General features: G+C 42.5%; 1 non-coding gene across 1 annotated transcript; it reads right to left on the reverse strand.

The window, feature by feature from the left end:
* Nucleotides 1-17,892: 17,892 nt before the first annotated feature.
* trnae-uuc (transfer RNA glutamic acid (anticodon UUC)) lies at nt 17,893-17,962 on the reverse strand. Its single transcript has one exon. It is a non-coding gene; the product is annotated as a tRNA-Glu (tRNA).
* Between the last annotated feature and the right edge of the window lie 4,771 nt (nt 17,963-22,733).

Consider the following 22,733-nt stretch of genomic DNA (forward strand, 5'->3'; position numbering starts at 1 on the left):
GCCCTGTATGTAATGTAGGTTTCATGCAGCATGTTCAATATCAGCCTCCCACCACGTTTCCATGGTGAATCTAACTGTATACATATTCGCCTTAGGGCTTATTGATGTCAGTGAACAGCATAGGCCTTCTGTATCCTAGAGCACAAAGGTTGATGTTATTAGCTGCTGTGCCTTTTTCTGCATCACTGTAATTGATTTGGCACATATGTAATAGTGTCTATATAACTGCTTGGCTGAGAAAGGGAGAAACTTGGAGACTTAAAGACTTCATAGATAATGGGGATTTTTGTACAGTTGGTCAGAGGAACAAATTTTGTCTCTAACATTTTAAAATCCATCTGTCTCTCTCTCTCTCTCTTTCCCTTTCCATCCCTCAGTGTTTCTCTCCCTCCATCCCTCTCTCTCTAGTTTCCAGATATCTGGTCATTCAGTATTACAGATGGGTTCCCCAGAGATTTGCCTCCTACTTTCTCATCTAGTTAATTCTCTCGTGGGGGTTTTGAAAAACATGTGTTGTCATTTATCTGGTGTACCTTCGCCCTGCAGTCTGCCTCCACTAACCCTAACACACACACACACACACACACACACACACACACACAGAGAGAAGGGTTATATACATTCAGGGTTAAGTTGAGAACAGACTGTAGAGAGTTTAGATGTAGGGATTTAAAGGACTATAGACACACACACAGACTGCTGAGATCGATAAGCACTGTGTGTGTGTGTGTGTGTGTGTGTGCAGGTGTGTGTCTATAGTGTCTGAGGTACCTTGTGTAGCTACTAGCTAGAACCTGCCCTTTGACTGCACTGACTAGTAATCCCCTGTCCTTTCTGCAGAGACACTGAGCCTCTTCGCCCATCTGTGCTGTACACACACACACACACACACACACACAGCCTAAAACAAGCACAAATGACATTTTAAATCAAATTTTTACTCACTTTTTTAAACTCTATACACTATTTAGGAAGATATTTTCCAGAGTTGTATTTGGAGAGTTGAGGTGCTGATTAAAATGCTGTGCTGCTGTCAAGGTGAGTTAGCTCAGTAAAGCAGTACTAAAGGGTTTGACAAATCTGATGTCATCAATGTGTTTGAACTTTGGGTTAAAAATGCCAGTCTTCCTCTCCTCCCTGTTTCAGATCAAAGTCCTTTAAATCTCAAAATCTAAGCTACACTGTACAGTCTACTCAACTTAACCCTACATTTATATAACCCTTCTCTCTGTGTGCTGTGGGTCAAGATAACAGCCTTACATAAGAACCAGCCATTAAACAATCTGGTTGGGTAGGTTGCAAGAGATCAGTATATGGGCCCATGCCGGTCTGTGCTTTCTACTGTTAAAGAGAATTTGAACACAGATACGTTATGAGGATCGATGCATCCGCACATGTAACTCCTTTTTTTGTGAAAAAGAATGTTGACTTCTACACAGCTAGAAATCATATTCAAATTCCACAAAGTTATTCAGTCAGTTGTTGTTTTGTGTGAAAGGTGACATTTGAGCAAAAATGTAGTTTGTGTGTGTTTGACTAACAGCGAGGTAGAGAGGGAACGGTTTTGGTTTGGTGTGTTTGACTAGCAGCGAGGTAGAGGGGGAACGGTTTTGGTTTGACTAGCAGCGAGGTAGAGAGGGAACGGTTTTGGTTTGGTGTGTTTGACTAGCAGCGAGGTAGAGGGGGAACGGTTTTGGTTTGGTGTGTTTGACTAGCAGCGAGGTAGAGAGGGAACGGTTTTGGTTTGGTGTGTTTGACTAGCAGCGAGGTAGAGGGGGAACGGTTTTGGTTTGGTGTGTGTTTAGTTGTGGAATTAATATTTGAGTGTGTGTTTGAAGGAATGCTTTTGTGTTTGTGTATTTGAAGGAATGCCTGTGTGTGTCTAGCTGTGTATTGGATCAATATTGTAAACCTCAAAAAGTGCTACCAAGGGATGCATAAATCTGTAGTTTATTGGAGCGTGCTGTTCACCTACCCCCTACCGCTCCCCGCCTTTCATTTTAGAAAGCCCCTGTATGATTCTCAGACCAAAACAGCACATTACAGCACCACACAGTAGGGGAACTAAACACCAGATACAAAACTATGACTAGATCTTAAAGTGTCTGTGTCTGTCTGTGCCTGTTTCTAGTAGAGGTCGACCGATTATGACTTTTCAACACCGATGCCGATTTATTGGATGGCCAAAATGGGCCGATACCGATTAATCGGCCGATTTTTATATATTTGTAATAATGACAATTACAACAATACTGAATGAACACTTTTATTTTCACTTATATAATACATAAATAGAATTAGTCTCAAATAAATAATGAAACGTGCACAATTTGGTTTAAATAATGCAAAAACACAGTGTTGGAGAAGAAAGTAAAAGTGCAATATGTGCCATGTAAAAAAGCTAACGTTTAAGTTCCTTGCTCAGAACATATGAAAGCTGGTGGTACAATATTCCCAGTTAAGAAGTTTTAGGTTGTAGTTATTATAGGAATTATGACACGTCGACTATTTCTCTCTATACCATTTGTATTTCATATACCTTTGACTATTGGATGTTCTAATTGGCACTTTAGTATTGCCAGCCTAATCTCAGGAGTTGATAGGTCAAACAGTGCTGTGATTCAAGCATTGCTAAGAGCTGCTGGCAAACGCAGTAAAGTTTGAATGAATGCTTACGGGCCTGCTGCTGCCTACCACCGCTCAGTCAGACTGCTCTATCAAATATCAAATCATAGACGTATTTTATAATTAATAAACACAGAAATACGAGCCTTTGGTCATTATATGGTCAAATCCGGAAACTATTATTTCGAAAACAAAACGTTTATTCTTTCAGTGAAATAAGGGAACCGTTCCGTATTTTATTGAATAGGTGGGTGGCATCCCTTAGTCTAAATATTGCTGTTACATTGCACAACCTTCAATGTTATGTCATAATTATGTAAAATTCTGGCAAATTAGTTCGCAACGAGCCAGGCTGCCCATACTGTTGCGTATACCCTGACTCTGTGTGCAATGAACGCAAGGGAAGTGACACAATTTCCCTAGTTAATATTGCCTGCTAAAATTAATTTATTTTAACTAAATATGCAGGTTTAAAAATATATACTTCTGTGTATTGATTTTAAGAAAGGCATTGATGCTTATGCACATTCGTGCAACGATTGTGCTTTTGTTAAATCATCACCAGTTTGGCGAAATAGTGATTCGATGATAAATTAACAGGCACCGCATTGATTATATGCAACGCAGGACAAGCTAGTTAACCTAGTAATATCATCAACCATCTGTAGTTAACTAGTGATTAAGTGAAGATTGATTGTTTTTTGTAAGATAAGTTTAATGCTAGCTAGCAACTTACCTTGGCTCCTTGCTGCACTCGCGTAACAGGTGGTCAGCCTGCCACGCGGTCTCCTTGTGGAATGCAATGTAATCGGACATAATCGGTGTCCAAAAATGCCGATTACCGATTTGTTATGAAAACTTGAAATCGGCCCTGATTAATCGGCCATGCCGATTAATCAGTTGCCCACTAGTTTCAAGTGACCAGGCTGGTTGTGTGAGTGTGTACCGTGTGTGTGTCTAACACTTGGTCCGTGCGTGCGTATGATTCATCTTCCTTACTACACCAATCTAATAGGTCTATATGATGGGATTAGAATACACAGAGGAACGCTCTCTTTCTTTGTTTTATATAGTCATTATTATCATCAACTGCTACAGTATACAGGACACTGCTCATCTTCAGCCTATGGGTACTGTTGTGTTCAATGAAGCTGATTGAATGAACGATTGAGTGAAGACGCCAGCTCTTCTCTGCTCGAAAAGAGATGGGCAGTGTTGATGTGTCTTTTGATGGCTTTCATAGCACTATGCTCAGGGTCATGAAGACTTGGCCATTCAGCAAACAAAGACCGACCCAAAGACTAGGCTACTGTGTGTTAATTAGCCCATGACTACATCTTAAGTGTGCTATAAGATAAATGAACGTATGGCTGAATGAAGACAGACAGCAGTCATGAGTTTTACTTCTTTTTATGCGCTTCAAAGCGATAAACTCAAGGACGTGTTTCAGTCCATAAACCCGGTCTGAACATAAAGAGCTCCCAAATACTTTTATTTTCCTTGTAAGACACGACTGGATCTTTCTAAAGTGTATTAGTGTGATTCTATGTGAGTTCAACATCTATTCAGAGCTGAAGGGACCAGATGATGTTATTCATAGTCAGCTGATAGAAAAATGTGAGTTCTTCAAGTATTCACTCTGGCTGGACAATGGAAGTTTTTAATAGGAACATCTTTATTTGGACTTATTAACACCAACACATGTCGGGATCTGGCCTTCATTGGAGAGTTTGAAGCAAGCTGAACACGCTGCCAGAAACACACTCTCTCTCTCTCCACCTCCCTCCCCCTGCTACCGGGCCGGTTCTCTCTCTCCACCTCCCTCCCCCTGCTACCGGGCCGGTTCTCTCTCTCCACCTCCCTCCCCCTGCTACCGGGCCGGTTCTCTCCCTCCACCTCCCTCCCCCTGCTACCGGGCCGGTTCTCTCCCTCTCTCCACCTCCCTCCCCCTGCTACCGGGCCGGTTCTCTCCCTCTCTCCACCTCCCTCCCCCTGCTACCGGGCCGGTTCTCTCCCTCTCTCCACCTCCCTCCCCCTGCTACCGGGCCGGTTCTCCCTCCCTCTCTCCCCCTGCTACCGGGCCGGTTCTCTCTCCACCTCCCTCCCCCTGCTACCGGGCCGGTTCTCTCTCTCTCTCTCTCTCTCTCTCTCTCTCTCTCCCCACCTCCCTCCCCCTGCTACCGGGCCGGTTCTCTCTCTCTCTCTCTCCCCACCTCCCTCCCCCTGCTACCGGGCCGGTTCTCTCTCTCTCTCTCTCTCTCTCTCTCCCCCCACCTCCCTCCCCCTGCTACCGGGCCGGTAGGGTGTATGAGCAATCAGAGAATGGGGGTTAATGTGAGTGTGTTTGTTTAAGCATGCTGTGCCCACTAGGCATGGCATAGCACCAGCCTGGGCTTATTGCCCACTGGAGCATGCTGGGTAATGTAGTCTGGCAGAGAGTTCTGCTGTTCACTGCAAATGGTGCTTTGGGGATGAGTGAAATAGGAAGCCGATTCTAGATTTAATTTTGGATTGGAGATGCTTAATGTGAGTCTGGAAGGAGAGTTTACAGTTTAACCAGACACCTAGGTATTTGTAGTTGTCCACATATTCTAAGTCAGAACCGTCCAGAGTAGTGATGCTGGACGGGCGGGCAGGTGTGGGCAGCAAATCGGTTGAAGAGCATGCATTTAGTTTTACTTGCATTTAAGAGCAGTTGGAGGCCACGGAAGGAGAGTTGTATGGCATTGAAGCTCGTCTGGAGGTTAGTAAACACAGTGTCCAAAGAAGGGCCAGAAGTATACAGAATGGTGTCGTCTGCGTAGAGGTGGATCAGAGAATCACCAGCAGCGAGAGCGACATCATTGATGTACACAGAAGAGTCGGCCCGAGAATTGAACCCTGTGGCACCCCCATAGAGACTGCCAGAGGTCCAGACAACAGGCCCTCCAATATGACACACTGAACTCTGTCTGAGAAGTAGTTGGTGAACCAGATGAGGCAGTCATTTGAGAAACCAAGGCTGTTGAGTCTGCCGATAAGAATGTGGTGATTGACAGAGTCGAAAGCCTTGGCCAGGTCGATGAATACAGCTGCACAGTATTGTCTCTTATCGGTTATGATATCGTTTAGGACCTTGAGCATGGCTGAGGTGCACCCATGACCAGCTCGGAGAAGGTACGGTGGGATTCGAAATGGTCTGTTTGTTAACTTGGCTTTCGAAGACCTTAGAAAGGCAGGGTAGGATAGATATAGGTCTGGGTCTACAGTGTTTTCCCCTTTGAAGAGGGGGATGACCGCGGCAGCTTTCCAATCTTTGGGGATCTCAGACGATACGAAAGAGAGGTTGAACAGGCTAGTAATAGGGGTTGCAACAATTTCAGCGCATAATCTTAGAAAGAGAGGGTCCAGATTGTCTAGCCCGGCTGATTTGTAGGGGTCCAGATTTTGCAGCTCTTTCAGAACATCGGCTATCTGGATTTGGGTGAAGGAAAAATGAGGGAGGCTTGGGTAAGTTGCTGTGGGGGGTAGCCAGCTGGAAAGCATGGCCAGCTGTAGAAAAATGCTTATTGAAATTCTCGATTATCAGTGGTGACAGTGTTTCCTAGCCTCAGTGCAGTGGGCAGCTGGGAGGAGGTGCTCTTATCGACTGTATGGTGGAGATCAGCAGCGTAGATTGACATTCCTCACAATATCCATTGAGTCTGTTGTACTTTGTCATGCCTGTGGATCTTCTCTACAAATAGCATGAATACGGTTTGGATGGAATACACAATATGGTCTGAAAGCACAGCCCCCCTCTTACATGTACTGGAGATGTGGGTTTAAATACATGTATTGTTTGAGTTGGTATTTCTCTATTAGTGGTTGGCCAAGGCCAGTAAACAAGAAAACCTTGTATTTGTCTCTGTTGCAAAATTGATTTGTCCATTACCAGTGTTTAAATAAAAAACATTTTTAAAGCAATGTTTTGGATGTTCATATTACTTGGCACTCGACAGTGCAGCCTTAGCATATTGTTTTCTATCTAGAACCTTAAAGGTTTTTTCAGCTGTCCCCATAGGAGAAGCCTTTGAAGAACCCTTTTTTTTCTTCTTCAAAGCGGGTTCTACAGAGGGTTCTACATGGAACCCCAAAAGGTTCTACCTGGAACTAAAAAGTGTTCTCCTAGGGGGACAGCCAAAGAACTCTTTTGGAACCCTTTTTTCTAAGCGTGTACAGTGCCTTGCAAAAGTATTCAATAGTTCAGATTTCTTCACATTTTATTGTTACAAAGTGGGATTCAAATGGATTTAATTGAAGTTCTGTCAACAGTCTACCCAAAATACTCTTAATGTCAAAGTGGAATAACATTTTTAACATTTTGTAAAAAAAAAATTCATATAAATTAAATAACTAAAATATAGTCGTTGCTTAAGTATTCAGCTCCTTGAATCAATACTTTAGAAACACCTTTGACAGCGATTACAACTGTGAATCTTCTTGGGCGAGACTCCAAGAGCTTTCCACACCTGGATTGTGCAATATTAGCCCATTTGATTATTTTCATAATTCTTCCAGCTCTGTCAAGATGCTGGGGATCAGGCTAGGCAGCAATTTAAGTGTATTCCTTTGCTGTGTTTAAAAAAATATATTATTACGTTAGTGCCTTGTTGAAATACAAAATGCTTGTTTTTAAATATTTGTATTATGTATATTTGTATTCTTCTTGTCATTTAAATAATTATTATGGAGTCATTTACAATGTTGTTGATCCACCCTCACTCTTCGTCCATCACAGCCTTTGGACTCTGTAGCTGTTTTAAAATCACCAATGGCCTCATGGTAACATCCCTGAGCAGTTTCCTTCCTGTCCTGCAGCTCAGTTCAGAAGGACGACTGTATCTTTGATGTGTCTGGGTGGGTTAATACATCATCCACAGCATAATTATTAACTTGATCATGCTTAAAGAGATATTCAAGGTCTGATTTGTTATTGTTACCCATCCACCAATCGCTGGCCTTCTTTATGAGGCTTTCTCAAAGCTCCCTGGTCTTTGTAGTTGAATCAGTGCTTGAAATCCAGTAGTTGACTCAGGGACCTTACAGATGTTGAGTGTATGGGGGACAGAGGGGTCAGTCGAAAGAAAATCTCTCCACATCATTTATGTCATTTGTTAAGCCAAATGGGACTCCTGAACTCATTTAAGCATGCCTGAACAAAGAGGCTGAATACTTCTGCAACCACTGTATTTTATTTATCACACTTTTCTATTAATAACATACATCTTCCACTTTGATATTACAGAGTATTTTGACTAGATTGTTAACAAAACAAAAAAAAAAAACAGCAATTTTAATCCCACTTAAAACTAAATGTGAAGATATCCAAGGGGATGAAATACAGTGCCTTGCAAAAGTTATGTCCGCAGCTGCCCTTGCCTAACATTAGCTCACACACACACACACACACACACACTCCGTGCCACATTAAGTAAAGACGCCAGGGCCATGGGTTTTAGCTCTAGCATTGTGTGTACAGCTACTGTGTACTGCTTTGTCATCCCATGTTAGGTGTCAAATGCAGGAGACTGCGCATTCAAATAAACCTGAAGGTCAACCAACCCTGCTGCTGCCACACACACACGCCGCTGTGACCACAACCATCAGGAGAAAATGACAAATACGTTTAATCCTCTGTCGTCTTCCGAGTACCCCCCCCCCTCCTCTTCCTCCTCTGGTTGTCTCTGTGCCATCTCATCTTCCTCCTGATGATCTTCTGACTTTGTTATTAAATATTCTGCTGTGTTTTTATAGGGTGACTCACGTTGGTGAAAAAGACAGACATTTGAAGACTCTGTGGGGGATTATTTGATTCTACAAAATGTTACTGCTTTCTTCAGTTTTAACCACATGGTCTCTGTACAGCTTGTACATTGAGTCCTACTTTTTTGTGGGGGAGGTGGCGGGATACGTTGGTATCCTGTGGCCATGGTCAGAACTACTTCTAACACCCACCCAACCAGTGATGAGTGTCTGTCTGTCTGTGTAGACACTCCTTCCACAGTCCTAACTGATACTTAGGTCGACAGGGAGGCACTCTGCTTTATAATTGTATAAGTTAGATTCTGACTGGTGTGTCTGACCCGTGTTAGATTCTGACTGGTGCGTCTGACCCGTGTTAGATTCTGACTGGTGCGTCTGACCCGTGTTAGATTCTGACTGGTGCGTCTGACCCGTGTTAGATTCTGACTGGTGCGTCTGACCCGTGTTAGATTCTGACTGGTGCGTCTGACCCGTGTTAGATTCTGACTGGTGCGTCTGACCCGTGTTAGATTCTGACTGGTGCGTCTGACCCGTGTTAGATTCTGACTGGTGCGTCTGACCCGTGTTAGATTCTGACTGGTGTGTCTGACCCGTGTTAGATTCTGACTGCTGCAGAAAGATAAAAATCACGGAATTAGATTGTATTCTTTCTAATACAGTTACAATTTTTATTATACAGTAATACCACTGTTATTACGCAAAATATTGTTTGCCAGAACAGGAAGTAAGTGTGTGTGTGTGTGAAGAAACAGGTGTAAGGTAAAACAGTTTCATATTTTGCTATGGGTCAAAGGTAGCTGTTAACCATATCAATCTGCTTGTCACCTCTCAAACACACACTCACCTTTAGACTGTAGGAATGGTTCAGTTAAATTAGGCTGGATGGGTTTTTAGGGAATGGTTCAGTAAAATTAGGCTGTGTTACTGTATATAGGTCCTGATGTTTTGAATGGTGGATGCTTACAGACCTTATAGCCCCCCCCCCCCCCCCCCAACAGCACCCACAAAGATCTCCTTACTGTGCTCCCCTCTCTTCTCACCAACTGTTGCTGCTTGACTGGGTCTCACCCTGCCTGTGTCTCACTCTGACAGCCAACTATCTGTCCACGAACCCACAACCTTTTCGTTTCCAGCACCACGCTCCAACCCACTGAGACCCCCCCCTAGTACTACTGTTGTATCTCCAGACAGATAAAGGTATTTCTGCCTATCACAGCTAATATTATCTCATGTTCATGACATTTACAAAACCATCTGCTGCCCTGGATCAGTGTGAAGAGTCTATATTAGATGTTACAGTTAGAGGGTTCCTTCTACATTGTCTCTCTCTCCCCCCACGGTCTCTCTTTCTCTCCCTCCACGGTCTCTCTCTCCACATTACCAAGCGGAAGACTATAACAGCCTTTGATTTGTGAAAGTGAAATAGAGATTGCGTCTTGTGTAACTTCTGCCAGGGCACACACACCGTGTGTGTGTGTGTGGTTTTCAGAGTGTCAGAGTTAAAAGTAGCCATACGTTTTCATCTGTTTTATACTGCGTGTGTGTGTGTGTGTGTGTGTGTGTGGGGCACGTGCCTTGGCCCCCTTATTAAACACACTCAGCTAGCTGCTCCAAAATGGGTTCAGATGATGTGCTCATCACAGGGTTTTCCTTAAAGCTGCGTGGCCTTTCACCGCTCTTATTTCAAACAGGATTTCACAGGAATTTGGGTATTTTTTTCTCTCCACCTTAATACCCTACAATGTTTGAGAAATGTATTTGTCTGTTTTCTAAAGCAGCCGGTCTGCTCCGCCTGGCTTCTGGCTTGCATTTAGAGTATTGTTTGTGTGTGTTAGGGATGGTGGTTATTTCATCATGCACTATTCCAATAGTATACGGATGTTCAAAATACATTGTTTAAAAAAAAAAAAACATGACCATGTTTTTTTGTTTTACTTCAGTTTTAAACCTGAGCACTGCTTTGTGAGGAGAGAGGCTGGTGCTCTATTGCAGCATTGGGGGGTCAGTGTGTGTGGGATGGGAGCATTCTGAGCAGACAGAGGGGGAGAGAGGCTGGCGCTCTATTGCAGCTTTGGAGGGGTCAGTGTGTGTGTGGGATGGGAGCAATCTGAGCAGACAGAGGGGGGGAGAGAGAGAACGACAAAGTAACGTTAGCCAAGGCAACACGGCTCATAGCTAAGACTTGCTAACTTGTAGCAGCAACGATGTTATTTAGCATCCTATACAACAGTGCCTGTCTTGACTGGAGTAGCCTAGAACAGTGGTTCCCAACCAGGGATACCAGGACCCCTGGGGGTACTTGGCCTATCCACAGGGGGTACTTGAAGATTCATGCTGGTGAAATGTACATGAGCGGTGGTCCGGAGAGCAACATTCAGTTGGTGGTACAGTAACCGTTAAAGGTTAGGAACGACTGGCCTAGAGAAGCTAGCTAGCTAATTGATAAAACTATAAAACTACCGTCTACCTGTTGGTTGCTCGTTGTAGCCTACTCTTTCTCATTTCGCTAACTTTTAATTCCGTCCATTTTATTCCATCTTGCATTGCATTAGTGAACTCTCACTCCACTTGCTACACGTTAAGCCTCTCTGACGCGTTGGTTGGCCAACGTAAACAACACGCTACACACGGTGAAGTCTGTATTCTTCCGGGGCGTTCATCTTTAAAACGAACGCTTGTTTTATTAAATGAATCCTTTTGAAATGTCCCGGTACTGTGCCTTCAGAAAGTATTCATACCCCTTGACTTATTCCACATTTTGTTGTTACAGCCTGAATTCAACATGGATTGAATAGATTTCTCTCTACCGGTAGTGGCCCATAATGGAATGTTTTTAGAATTTCTTTGCAAATGTATTGAAAATGAAATGCAGAAATCTCATTTACATAAGTATTCACACCCCTGAGTCAATACAGTACATGCTACAATCACCTTTGGCGGCGATTACAGCTGTAATTTCATTTGAAATGAATTTGTAAACGTTTCTAAAAACATATTTCCACTTTGACATTATGGGGTAGTGTGTGTTGGCCGATGACACAAAATGTCAATGAAATCAACTTTAAAGTCAGACTGTAACACAACAAAATGTGGATGTGAATACTTTCTGAAGGCACTGTATATCCTTGTATGTAACAATGTCACGTGTATATTTCAATAGCCATGCACATCCCTAGTGTGTGTGTGTGTGTGTGTGTGTAAAGTGATGTTGCTTAGCCTTAGACTGCATACTACCCTAGCTGACTCTAGTAAAATAGTGTTCATTGTTCTTTCTCACAAGTCATAGGATGTTGTGGGGGTTGTGTTCTTTCTCACGAGTCATAGGATGTTGTGGGGGTTGTGTTCTTTCTCACGAGTCATAGGATGTTGTGGGGGTTGTGTTCTTTCTCACGAGTCATAGGATGTTGTGGGGGTTGTGTTCTTTCTCACGAGTCATAGGATGTTGTGGGGGTTGTGTTCTTTCTCACGAGTCATAGGATGTTGTGGGGGTTGTGTTCTTTCTCACGAGTCATAGGATGTTGTGGGGGTTGTGTTCTTTCTCACGAGTCATAGGATGTTGTGGGGGTTGTGTTCTTTCTCACGAGTCATAGGATGTTGTGGGGGTTGTGTTCTTTCTCACGAGTCATAGGATGTTGTGGGGGTTGTGTTCTTTCTCACGAGTCATAGGATGTTGTGGGGGTTGTGTTCTTTCTCACGAGTCATAGGATGTTGTGGGGGTTGTGTTCTTTCTCACGAGTCATAGGATGTTGTGGGGGTTGTGTTCCACCTGTGAATAACAATAACAAATGTCCAAATGATGGTTATATGGATGAAACATATTTTTGTTTATGTTTGAGGCCGACACTCACACAAACACGCCCGCACAGTGTTTGGTTGTGTTTGTTTGCTGACGGTGACTGGCAGAGAGAGGCATCTCAAATCCCATGCTGAATCCCTGAAGAGGCCTAGTAAACAGGCTTTCAGACCACACATTTAACTAAAGGCCTGTATGCTGATGAGTCTTAATCCCAATCAGACTTTAATTGGTTGTTGTCGTATTTAAATAAACGGCATCTATGTCTTTGTATATCATATCCCCCACCCAATGCACACACCTCCCTCACTGGAATTTGGGATTTTCTTTCTGGCTAGCATTGTCTTCTTTCTTTCTTTCTCTCACTCACATTTCCCCTCTCCTTTCTCCCTCTCCTTCACTCTCCCTCCCTCTCTGGGTCAGGTTGAAAGGCTTTACTGTCTTTACTGAGCCTTTCTAGTTGAGACCTGGGCTCTCCAGTCTCCTGGTAAAACACAGGGTTTCTTCTAGCAGGGGAACTAGATGGTTTAACACAGCTATTATTCCTTTGTGACTAAAAGCCTCCAACCTCTCAAAACACGTAATGACCCCTCACTGTAACAGCCTCTTTGGCCAAATTGGAGGTACATTATCTAACTTAGGGTTCTCTCTTTGTGTGTGCGTGTGCTTATGTGTGCTTATAGCTGTGTGTTTGTAATTGCTAGAGTGACTCCGATTTCATATTTTTTTATGTTGTTCAGAGTTAAGGGTCGACTATTATGTTATACTTCTAAAGTAGTTTGTGTTTATAATTTTGTGAAAGAGAAAGTAGAGAGAGAAAAGTAGAGAAACAGACAGGAAGAGATTGAAAGAGGGGGATTTCGGTCCTCTTTAGCAGCTGTAGCACAGATAGAACAATGAGCCAGAACAATGAGCCAGATGTTTCACCGGATGTCTACATCTGAAGCATCCTGTTGGCGTTTCCACTCACTACCAAATATGGTGATGAGAGGAAGCCCAGTGGCCGGCAGTGAGGAGAAGGCGCAAAATCGATTTTGGCAGAAATAGATTTTTTTTCTCATCGATTAAACATTTGATCTCCATACAATTTTCTGTATCCAAATTACAGACTCTGGTCTATCATGGGTTAGTTATAAAAATATTTGTATGTAGTGCATTAGTTCCCCTGCCTGTCTGCCTGTCTGCAAGGATCTCCCTGCCTGGGAATGATGTCTTTTGTCTGGCTAATGACAATTAGAAACTTCATGTGAAAAACATATGATAAGGAGAGAAGAGCAGAAGTGAGAAAGCATACAGTATGTGTGTCTTTGTGACGATTTGTCATGGCTTCCTTTGTTTTGGGAGGTGGAGAATGTGAGCACATTTCTATGGCCAAACTGGCACGTTATTTGCGTGTGTGTGTGTGTGTGTGTGTGTGTGTGTGTGTGTGTGTGTGTGTGTGTGTGTGTAGAAGGTTAATGGTGATGATTCTGCTCATCTCTCCATATTTCTCAAGACGATGTGAAACCTAAATGCTGAATCACGTGATCATTGGATGGAATTAATGTCTCCTTTCTCTCTCTCAATAGAAGACCACACTGACCTATTTATCAAACCAATACATTCAATGAAATGCTAATAAAAAAAACTAGCCTGAAGTTATCAAACTAACTTACAATAGTTTAAAGTGTATAAAAGTTACGTTCGCGGGGTTACAAAGAAATCCATACATGTGACGGTCCATGTGATGGTTAATGCCCTAGTGTTCTCTATCTGCCTCTCACCTATCAGAATCCCTGGTGGCTGTGTGTGTCTGTGGAATTTAAATGCAGATGTTTTAATTCTTGGGCTTTTCTCTTTTCTCTGGATGCTCCACTGCTGACACACACACACAGCGGTATCAACACACAGTGCAATTTACTCACCCTGGCTTCAGGCGGGATTAGAGCCCCATTCAAAATGCCGTCTTCCATTTCCAAATCTCCTACAATTATAGCTTCATTCTTAGCTAGTGAAATTGACTAAAAACCATGCCTTCGAGTTGCTTATTCTGTCTCTTTCCCTCCCTCACTCTCCCTCTCATCTCTCTCCCCCTCTCTTTCATATGATATATATTGTTATTTTCTGTGAAGCTTCACATTTCTTTGTCTGTCACAAGTCTCTGACAGGCTCCACAATGTGTCTGTATCACCTAGCATTGTACCTTTTAGCCGTAAGCAAGCTAGAGAAAACATTCTCTTCTAGCATTGCACTGTTGATGAATTGAACCGTTTTCTATCTCCCAGTGTAACTGACAATAATAAAACGGTATCCTATAGAAACCTTACATTCACAAAGAGATATTCAACTCCATCTTTTTTTAAGTTGTAAAAGGGGAGAGCTCACGGCTGCGTCCCAAATGTTACCGTATGTAGAACGCTACGTTACATACTAGCCCTATGGACCTTGGTCAAATGTAGTGCACTACATAGGGAATGGGGTGCCATTTGTGATGCGCACATGAACTCTACACCTTTGCAGCTGTGAAAAATAATATCTATATTTGTGTGGCTTTCTGTCGGTTCGGCTCACCATTGTGTCAAGGAGCTCGATTGCCGCCTTTTTTGCTATTTTTCCTGTTCAGTTCTCTTTCAGAGGTGGTCTCCATTATATTCTGTTCGTTGCACTGTGATATTTGGCTGTTGTGTTTGGTTTCATATACCAGTGAAATCTACAGATGTAGATTCTTCATTTTAGTTAGTTTGCTACAGCAGGAAAATAATCCTGCAGCTACATGAAATGTTCATTATTATGTGGGTTATAATTAATGGACATTCCTTGTAGGGGTTGATACATTTTACATTAGGGCAAATCAAGTCTAAAGTTTGCAATTTCCACTTTAAAATGTCAGAGGCCTTTTTAAACCACGAATACGCTACACGTTTGCATTTCCTGCTGTGCAGGAACATTCTCAGCAACAGAACGGTGATCAAATGAAGATCCTACATCTGTATGTGAAATCCTTCTGAGGAAAGGTGTCTTCAAGAAGTAGGCTAAGAGAGTGAACCAGAACATTCCTAGTATTGTTCAGTAGTTGTTGCGCTGTGTAGACCTGAAGTATTCAGTTGTCAATAGTGTAGATCTTCTCTCTTTCTACCACTAAGGTTTAAAAAAAATAAAAAATAAAGATTCAATCTTTTTAGCAAAAAACGGCAGGCGCTTGTTTTGGTATACAGCTGAGAGATGGGGTTAAGGAAAGTTAACCACTCTCTCAAATTCATAGACAGCGCTCCAGATGGAAGAAACGGAAGAGGATAGATTATTCCTGTCCTCTGAGGCTCTCCTGACCTCTCCTTATGCTAGCCTCACAACCCAGCCACCTGAATACAGCTTTATTACTGTAAACAGAACAGCCTTTTGTGTGTCCGACCGCCCCTCCCTGTATCATCTCATCCTACACTTAAATCTCCTCAGGAATGTCAGTAACCCACGTGGCCTCTCTTTCTCCGTGTGTGTGTGTGTGTGTGTGTGTGGTTAAAGCAGAGCACGTGCCCTAAAAGAGGTTTAACCTCTAAACCTTCTCCCCCAAAAATATGATCTTGCTTGCTATGGGAGGGATAAGCGTAGATACTAGATAGACTATTGTTTGAGTTCTCTTCTAGAAATAACCTGATCTAGATGTTACACATCTGTCTGTGAAGCCCCTGTGAGTGTTCAGCTTTATAGTAATTGTTACGAACCCCTTTGGCCCTGCAGTCTAGGGGGGATGGAAACGAGACCCATAATATATCTCATGCAAATCATAACAGTGAAAAGGAACAGTGAGAACTAAAAAACAGACAACCTAAACCTACCGTCTAACACTTTAGGTTTATTGTTCAAACACACGGTGAGGGGTGGGAGGGCTGAGCTGGACACAAGGAAAGAACTATAGATTTAAAAAAAAATAATTATATCTAGTCTTACCTGCTTCATGAACAGCTAGCTAACTAACCAATAAAATACAGTGGGTGGTCCGCCCATTTCTAACTAGGGTACTTAGACAAAGTTTTCCTACGGGTAATATATGCCCAAGGGCGACTTGGCTTGGTATCCCCTTTTCCCACCAACAAACAAACAGCCATATACCACAGCAATACATACTCACATGATAATGGACAACGTGAGATGTAGGCGCAAAAACAAAAGAGAGAGAGCTCCAGAGACAACTGATTGGGTTTCTTTTAAACCAAGGGAAAGGGGATGTGATTGGGTAAGGGAAAAGGAGCAGGTGTGTCTTCAGATTGGCGACCTGATTGGCGACTGATGACTGCCACCTGTGACTAGGGCAGAAGGAGAGAAAACAAATACACACAGGATACCTGTATCCGTAACACTCCCACCCTTAAAAGAACAACCCTATACGGATTGCGAACAAAGTATTTACAAAGAATACCAACAAGTTCAACGAGCAAAGGCAACCTAACGAGACATAGAAAAACCAAACATTTTTAAACACGAGACAAAGCATCTGCCAGTACGTTATCAGAACCCTTTTTGTGCCGGATCTCCAAATTATAATTCTGCACAATAAGCGCCCAACGCATAATGCGCTGGTTCTGGTTGTATATCCGGTGGAGAAACACTAAGGGGTTATGGTCAGTATATACTATCACTGGTAGGGCACTGGAACCAATATATACTTCAAAGTATTGCAGAGCTAACAACAAAGCTAGAGCTTCTTGTTCGATGGTTGCATAGTTAGCCTGACATTTGTTAAATTGTCGAGAAATATAACAAACAGGATCATCCAGTCCACTCTTGTCCTGCTGCAGTAGAACAGCACCAGCACCTCTGGCACTAGCATCTACCTCAAGTTTAAACGGTGGTTCAAAATCCAGAGCAGCAAGTACAGGGGTATTACATAAGTGCTTTAGCAGTATCAAAAGCTGCCTGACAATCAGGGGACCACTCAAACAATCTAGCCGGACTGAGCAAATCGGTCAATGGAGCAACTACCGCAGAGAAATTAGCCAACCATCCCTAAAAAGCGGCGTAGCTCTCGTCTGGTGGTAGGTTGGCCAAGACCTTGGCATCAACAGGGCGCACCTGTCCATGGCTGACCTCTTTGCCGAGATTGGGAAGGCCACTGTTACCTAACTCGCACTTTGCCAAGTTCAGGGTTAGAGAAGCAGCTGCCAAACGCTCACTTACTGCCCTTAGAGAGTTAACGTGATCTGACCACTCAGACGAATACATCACTAGATCATCAAGGTAGGCACTACAATTGGGAACGCCAGCTAATACGGAGCTAACCAGTCGTTGGAAAGTGGCTGGTGCATCCCGCATCCCAAAAGCCATGACAGAGTATTGTAGGAAGTTGTCTGGGGAGATGGCTGTATATATTTGGTGCTTAGTATCCAAGTCAAGCCTTTCCTCTGTCTTTAATCGCAATAAAATAATAAAATAAAAGCTTAACCCCCCCCCACATTCATCAATTAATACATATCCATCAGCATTATATTAGCCTATAGTGAGCTGAATATGGCCCTTCCTGTACTCGGGGATTATTGACTGACTGAAAGCTCCCCTGGGTGGCCAAGGTCCTGCCAGCCTAAATTGGATTTACTTCTGCTCTCCAGTACTACTACTGCTGCTGCTACATTTGACATTTTAGTCATTTAGCAGACACTCTTATCCAGAGCGACTTACAGTAGTGAATGCATACATTACAAACATTTTTTTCTCCTTACTGGTCCCCCGTGGGAATCGAACCCACAACCCTGGTGTTGAAAACACCATGCTCTACCAACTGAGCCACACACTACTACTACTATTGCTACTACTACTACTATTGCTGCTACTACTACAACTACTGCTGCTGTTACTACTGCTGCTAGTTTACTGCTGCTACTACTTCTGCTGCTGCTGCTACTACTTCTGCTGCTACTACTTCTGCTGCTGCTACTGCTGCTACTACTACTGCTACTGCGCTTACTACTGCTGTTAGTTTACTGCTGCTACTACTGCTGCTACTACTACTACTGCTGCTGCTACTGCTGCTGCTGCTACTACTACTGCTGCTGTTACTACTGCTGTTAGTTTACTGCTGCTACTACGTCTGCTGCTACTACGTCTGCTGCTACTACTTCTGCTGCTACTACTTCTGCTGCTACTACTTCTGCTGCTACTACTTCTGCTGCTGCTGCTACTACTACTGCTGCTACTACTGCTGCTACTACTACTACTGCTGCTGCTGCTACTACTACTGCTGCTGCTGTTACTACTGCTGCTACTACTTCTACTGCTGCTGCTACTACTACTGCTGCTGCTACTGCTGCTGCTACTACTACTACTGCTGCTAGTTTACTGCTGCTACTACTGCTGCTGCTACTACTGCTGCTAGTTTACTGCTGCTACTACTTCTGCTGCTACTGCTGCTACTACTGCTGCTGCTGCTACTACTGCTGCTAGTTTACTGCTGCTACTGCTGCTGCTGCTACTACTACTACTTCTGCTGCTGCTACTGCTGCTACTACTTCTGCTGCTGCTACTACTGCTGCTACTACTGCTGCTGCTGCTGCTACTACTACTGCTGCTACTACTGCTACTACTGCTGCTGCTGCTAGTTTACTGCTGCTACTCCTGCTGCTACTACTCCTGGTGCTACTACTGCTGCTGCTACTTTACTGCTACTACTGCTGCTACTACTGCTACTGCTACTACTACTGCTGCTAGTTTACTGCTGCTACTACTTCTGCTGCTACTACTGCTGCTGCTACTTTACTGCTACTACTGCTACTTTACTACTACTACTACTACTACTGCGGCTACTACTGCTGCTACTACTGCTACTACGCTCTCTCTCTTTCCCCTTCCTTTCTCTCTTTCTCTCTCTCTGTCTCTCTCTCCCCCACTCGCTCTTTCTCTTTCCCCCTCTCTGTCATTCCCTTGGACAGACAGTGCTTTTATACAGTCTAAATCTGGGTCAAGAGAATGTTAAATGAGGTTGTTTAACCCAGTCTCTCAGTGTAACTAATGCTGTCTGCACAGCTCCCACTCAAACACTGTTCTCTGTTGTTAGATGGAGCCTGGGATCTGTATAGCACTTTGTTACGTCAAATGATGTTAAAAGGGCTTTATAAGTAAATGTGATTTGATTTAGTTTTTTGGGATGTGTGTGTATAGGTGTGTGTGTGTGTGTGTGTGTGTAATAGTTTGTCATTCTCTTAGATTTTGAGCTTTTGAGGAACTATTTTAAATACATTTTGCTCCCAATAAATGTAACATCTTCCTTTTACCGGCCAAATATAACAAATCATAATGAGTGGTGAAGTGTTAATGAAGGAGCTGAAGACGGAAAGAGAAAGAGAAAAGGACGAAGGAGGAATAGAGGGTGGGTCTAATTCATAGATATGGAACGATCGAGTCTGGTGTGACTAAGCAACATTGTAGAATGTTCTAAAACAACTTAGAGCACCTTAAACAGTTGTTGCAATATTAGATGTGTTATGTGCAAAACCCTCCATTGTCAATCACAATCAGTTTTGTCTTTCAATGGACATTTAAAAATAAAAATACCTTTTTTTTTTTTTTACCCCTATTGTCATATCCAATTGGTAATTTCAAGGGACATTTTAAATTAATGACAGAAAAAACTAATTTGGTGTACATTCTGTGGCTTCGCTCGCGGTCTGGCATACAAAACACATCTGATTCATTATGAAAAACAATTATCATTATGTATAAATCCTACTTTTCTCTCACCTAGAATAGAAAACATGTCTTTTTTTTTTTTTTTTTACAATTAGTATTCATTGTTTTGTTTTCCTTTCTTTCTAAACTCCTCCTTTGTTCCTGATCAGCTCACCGTGTCGCTCAGGATTTTGGAGTGTGTGGGCGTTAGTGATTAAGAGTGACATGGTATTGGCAGTCACATTGTGGGTGTTCTAAAATAATGTTGTTCTCAATTTAGAAGTTAGATTGAACAATCTTTGTAGGCCATCATTGTAAACAAGAATTTGTTCTTAACTGACTTACCTAGTTAAATAAAGGTTACATTTAAAAAAAGAACTCTGTCTGCCCAGGCAACACAGCTGAAGTGAACCCACTACTTCTCAACCTGGCTACCTTTGAAAGTGTCCTGCTTTTCTCCCTAAAGCTTTGCATTGAGTATCATTTAGTTGTATATTTTATAGACCTATGTCTCTGCCTAACGTCGACTATAAGCTCTGTTTCATATTCTGTTATTGTGTTGAAGTTTTTGGGGTTTTCTCTGAATTGATAACCCCCCCATCTCTGTAGTTATTGCTAGTGTTATGTGTTGCTGTCAGTTTTCAATAGAAAGAGTTGGATGTCCACACATTTCACACATCTCAAATCCCCAACCATTTTCTCCCGCCTGCTCGCCTTGCCATCTCTGAAATGTTTGGGTAAAATACCCATGACCCCGTCGACCACTTCCTCGCCTGGCGCCGCAGCTAAACATCAACAGAAGGGTGTCCTCCGTTCTGTTCCACCCGCGGCGGTGAATCGCAACGTCTCTGAGTGAGCCCAAGGCGCTGAATGAACAAAAAACAGTACAATCGTGATTCTACTGATTCTACAGTTTTCTATGAGATTCTAAAGATTCTATGAGATTCTACAGTTTCTACAGATTCAATGCCTCCATCCTCTATTCCCCAAACAGAAAGGAGGAACATGCTTTGGAAAAGGACTGCAATTACTACTTTTAAAAAGGTGTATTGAGGGTTTTTGTGAGTGAATGCGAAGCTACCTGACCATGGTCTACACTAAGGGCAAGGTCATACTTCTGATATTCTGTGGAATCCTTGCTGTGCATTGTGGCTCCGCACTAATCTAACATTCCGTAATGTATTGACCCTATTGTCAGGAATTCTCCAGAATGAGAATAAATGGACTTTAGAAGGAGGAAGAGAAGGTTCTGAGAAGTTATGGTTATAGAACCATCTAAAGTGAATGGACTGATGGCTGAAATAAGCGGTACATGCTTACGTTTTCTGAACAGAGATGGTTTTGATGGAGTTTTGAATTAGTTTTTCAATTGGTAGTTTTGACGACCTTGTCGATTGACAAAGGGGCTACTGTTTGTGTGTTGTGGTGAAGAGCACAATTTATCAGCCCCAGCTGTAGGTAGCTTTTTCTCTATTCTGTGACAGTTAAAAAATGTACAAAAATAAACATTTTTCTCTTTCAGGCGATATGCTTTATTAAGTTTGCGCCATCTCTTTTAAGAAGAAAATAAAATAAATGGTCCTGTATTTCCTCTCTAGTTTGCTGCTCCATAAAGAAATGGTCCTGTATTTCCTCTCTAGTTTGCTGCTCCATAAAGAAATGGTCCTGTATTTCCTCTCTAGTTTGCTGCTCCATAGAGAAATGGTCCTGTATTTCCTCTCTAGTTTGCTGCTCCATAGAGAAATGGTCCTGTATTTCCTCTCTAGTTTGCTGCTCCATAAAGAAATGGTCCTGTATTTCCTCTCTAGTTTGCTGCTCCATAAAGAAATGGTCCTGTATTTCCTCTCTAGTTTGCTGCTCCATAGAGAAATGGTCCTGTATTTCCTCTCTAGTTTGCTGCTCCATAGAGAAATGGTCCTGTATTTCCTCTCTAGTTTGCTGCTCCATAAAGAAATGGTCCTGTATTTCCTCTCTAGTTTGCTGCTCCATAAAGAAATGGTCCTGTATTTCCTCTCTAGTTTGCTGCTCCATAGAGAAATGGTCCTGTATTTCCTCTCTAGTTTGCTGCTCCATAAAGAAATGGTCCTGTATTTCCTCTCTAGTTTGCTGCTCCATAGAGAAATTAGATGTCGACCGATTTAATAGGCATGGCCGAAATAATTAGGGCCGATTTCAGGTTTTCATAACAATCGGTGATGAGCATTTTTGGACGCCGATTACATTGCATTCCTCGAGGAAACTGTGTGGCAGGCTGACCACCTGTTACGCAAGTGTAGCAAGTAGCCATGGTAACTTGCTAGCTAGCATTAAATGTATCTTATAAAAAACAATCAATCTTCACATAATCACTAGTTAACTACACATGGTTGATGATATTACTAAGTTAACTAGCTTGTCCTGCGTTGCATATAATCAATGCGGTGCCTGTTAATGTATCATCGAATCACAGCCTACTTCGCCAAACGGATGATGATTTAACAAATGTGCATTCAAGAAAAAAACACAATCATTTATTTTATACACACAGAAGTATATATTTTTAAACCTGCATATTTAGTTAAAATAAATACATTTTAGCAGGCAATATTAACTAGGGAATTTGTGTCACTTCTGTTGCGTTCATTGCACGCAGAGTCAGTGTATATGCAACAGTTTGGGGCCCCTGGCTCGTTGCGAACTAATTTGCCAGAATTATAATTAATTATGACATAACATTGAAGGTTGTGCAATGTAACAGCAATATTTAGACTTAGGGTTGCCACCCATTCGATAAAATACAGAACGGTTCCATATTTCACTGAAAGAATAAACATATTGTTTTCGAAATGATAGTTTCCGGATTTGACCATATCAAATCAAATTTTATTGGTCACATACACATGGTTAGCAGATGTTAATG

Source organism: Salmo salar, chromosome 02, assembly GCF_965601325.2.
Source record: "Salmo salar chromosome 02, fSalSal1, whole genome shotgun sequence".
Lineage (NCBI taxonomy): Eukaryota > Metazoa > Chordata > Actinopteri > Salmoniformes > Salmonidae > Salmo > Salmo salar.